Source organism: Chinchilla lanigera, unplaced genomic scaffold (genome assembly GCF_000276665.1).
Source record: "Chinchilla lanigera isolate Chin_1 unplaced genomic scaffold, ChiLan1.0 scaffold00012, whole genome shotgun sequence".
Lineage (NCBI taxonomy): Eukaryota > Metazoa > Chordata > Mammalia > Rodentia > Chinchillidae > Chinchilla > Chinchilla lanigera.
This window is the reverse complement of record NW_004955413.1, coordinates 22,971,952-22,975,119: the sequence shown is the minus strand read 5'-3', so window position 1 is coordinate 22,975,119 and position 3,168 is coordinate 22,971,952. Positions and strand designations below refer to the sequence as shown.

General features: G+C 46.0%; 1 protein-coding gene across 1 annotated transcript in view; it reads left to right on the top strand.

Annotated features, from left to right (window-relative positions):
* The first annotated feature begins 2,937 nt into the window (after nucleotides 1-2,937).
* Nucleotides 2,938-3,168, top strand: part of Myh9 (myosin, heavy chain 9, non-muscle) — a 90,424-nt gene continuing 90,193 nt past the window's right edge. Inside the window, exon 1 of the mRNA XM_005379158.2 lies at nucleotides 2,938-3,141. The gene's annotated coding sequence lies outside the window, so the exon portion shown is untranslated. The remainder of the gene's footprint in view (nucleotides 3,142-3,168) is intronic.

The window sequence follows — 3,168 nt, the reverse complement described above, 5'->3', positions numbered from 1 at the left end:
GTGAGTTCTGTTCCCGGTACCGGAGAAAAACAAAAAAAAAAAGAAAGAAAAAATAAAAAACCAAGAGGTGGGAGCACAGAGAGGAGCTTAATTCTTTGAGGGGGTCAAGGAAGCCAGCTCCCAAGGGGTAATGTGGAAAGTCTTTTTTTTTTTTTTTTTTCTACTATGAAAAATACCATGCTTGGCAAGCACAAGGTCCTGAGTTTGATTCCCAGTGCCAAAAAAAAAAAAAAAGAAAGAAAAAAAGAAAAATACCATACGTTAGAAGTACAGGTAAGCAAGAGAAAAAAAATCAATCCCAATCTCTCTCCCAAGACATAATCTCTATTTATACTCTGATAGAATGCCTTTTAAGACTTTCTTTCTCTCCAAAGCACACACATACACCCTGTACAAAAATGAAAACCCTGTGTATTGTAATAGGATTTTATACTTTGCTTTTCCTCACTTAGATTATCCATATATATAATATATATTCTTACTTTCTCCATCTCTTTCTTTCTTCCTTCCCTCCTTCCCTCCCTCCCTCCTTCCTTCCTTCCTTCCTTCCTTCCTTCCTTCCTTCCTTCCTTCCTTCCTTTTCAGTTCTGGGGATGCAACCCAGGTCCTTGCCCATGTTAAGCCTGCATTCCATCACTGAAGTACACTCTTAGTGCCCTCACCATGTATATTTTTTAGTTTTTTGGGACAGAGTCTCACTATGTAGTCAAGGCTGGCTTTGAACTCTTGGTGATCCTCCTGCCTCAGCCTCTAGAGTGCTGGGATTACAGGCATGTGTCACCATGCCCAGCTCATTTAATATATTTTAAACCAGTAGATACAAACCTACATACAAATTTAATTAGGGATGTTTCTCAACTCACAAATACATCAACATTTATTCAATCAGTTTAGGTTATTTTTAATATTTAGTGACTATAAAGAATGTTACAAAGAAAACTTTTCAACCCCTGCCTGCGCATGTTTCTATTTTTTTTCTTTTTTTTTTTTACGATGAATTCTTAGAGTTGATTAATTTACTTTCCCACCTGTATCTTCCTAAACCTGGCCAAGACTGAGCATTATTATATCATTATTGGACTTGATAGGTGAAAAATGGCATCCCATAATTGTTTGAATTTCTGATGACTATCTTTACATAGTTAATCACTTATATTTCATCTTTCAAAATGGCCAGTTCCCATCTGTTTATTTATTTATTTATTTATTTATTTTTTGGTTTTTCTCCGGTACCGGGAACCGAACTCAGGACCTTGCGCTTCCCAGGCAGGTGCTTTGCCGCTGAGCTAAATCCCCAGCCCCCCATCTGTTTATTTTTATTTTTTTTGGTACTGGGAATCAAAACTCGGGACATCACGCTTGCAAGGCAGGCGCTTCTGCCGCTGAGCTATATCCCCAGCCCCCATCTGTTTATTTTTATTTTTGAGCATTTGGGGCTTTTCTTATGAACCAGGAAGAGATCTTTATACAGTATATATTTGTCACTGAGTTGCAAAATCTTTTCTCTAATTTTACTTTTAGAATGTAAATTTTCTCTGAGGTTGAAAGGATAGGTTAGTCATGGTAACAGGAACACTCCAGACAGCCTGGTGTTCCACTCTGGTAATTGCAGCTACTCAGGAAGCTGAAGCAGGAGAATCACAAATTTGAGGCCAGTCTGAGCAATTTAGTGAGAACTTGTCTCAAAAATACTGCGACGTATTTTTTTTTTTTTTTTGTCTTTTTGAGACAGGGTCTCGCTCTGCAGTTCAGGCCGGCCTTGAGCTCACTTTGTAGCCCAGGCTGGCCTTGAAGTCGCAAGGATCCTCCTGCCTCAGCCACCCCAGTGCTGGTATTACAGGCGTGCCCAGCGACTGCGACATAATTTGGAGCTCCCTATGTCCCATCCCCAGTAATGTGGGGGTGGGGGCTGGGTGGGGGACATTCCAATAGGAAAGAGTAATGATAAAAAAATTTATCCTCATAATATAAAATTTATGGGCCGGGGAGTTAGCTCAGCGGGGCAGTGCCTGCCTGGCAATACAAGGTTGTCAGTTTGATTCCTGGTACAAAAAAAAGAGAAAGAAATGTATATTTCAGAAGGATTAAAAGTAAAAAAAGTTGAAATAAAAAATATCTTCTTGCAGTGAACAGTAGCCAAAATAAATTAATACATAAATGCGATTTGGCTACCTACCAAAGACCAAAAAAACCAAACCCAAACAAAAAACTTCAAAAACCAACCCCAAACCAAAAAGCATGGCAACGTTTTATACCAAGCATCTCAAAGGACCGGCGGGTTAACCAGGCGGAGAAGAGGGCCTAGCGCAGCGTTCCAGGTAAGGGAAGCGCGGGGGCAAAGGCCGCAGGCTGGAGAGGACCGCGTGCAGACTCTGCAGAGACAGGGTCCGGGATCGAACTCAGGACGCCCACGAGGAATCCAGGGCTGAGGCCATGCCTGCCCCCACAGCAATCATAATTATGTAAAATACCAGTTTTCCCATATATGGTACTTAATATCTGTTCTGCTGGTAGGACAGGACGTAGGGAAGACACAGCTCGTGGGGCGGAGTGTCAGAGCCGGGGACCTTCCCAGTCTAGTCGCGCTTTGCCTCGCTCAGGACCAGCAGAGCAACCCCGCCCCAGTCCTTTGCTCTCAAGCAGCCTGCTTCTGATTAGAGGCTTTGTGTGTCAATCGTTGTTCTGTCTATTGAATCCGCCCTGGGAGGCGGGGCTCCCGCCTAGGAAGCGCGGGGGAAGGTAAGGGAGGGGGGACGGGATGAGTCTCTTCAGTCTGGCTACAGAGACCCCGCCCACCACTTCTCACAGGTCAAGATACCTATCCATCAAGATCAGAGAGAGCAGGAATGGGTGAGGCAAGGAAGAGGGCGTGACAGTCTCCCGACCCTGCCCCGTTGCTGGGCGTGTCTAGAGATGGGCCCCGCTCTAAGGGGCGGGGCGGGAAGGCGGCGAGCTGCCGAGCTGGGTGCGGTGAGGCGCGCAGATCACCGCGGTTCCTGGGCAGGGCACGGAAGGCTGAGCCAGGCTGACCTGCTCCAGCTCCCGCCTCGCGTGCTCGCCCCACCCCGCCGCCGCCTGAGCGCTCGAGAAAGCCCTCTCTGGAGAAGCAGCGCCTGTTCCCCGGGGCAGCCCCAGGTTCAGGTGAGCGAGCCCCACCGGCGGGTGCGC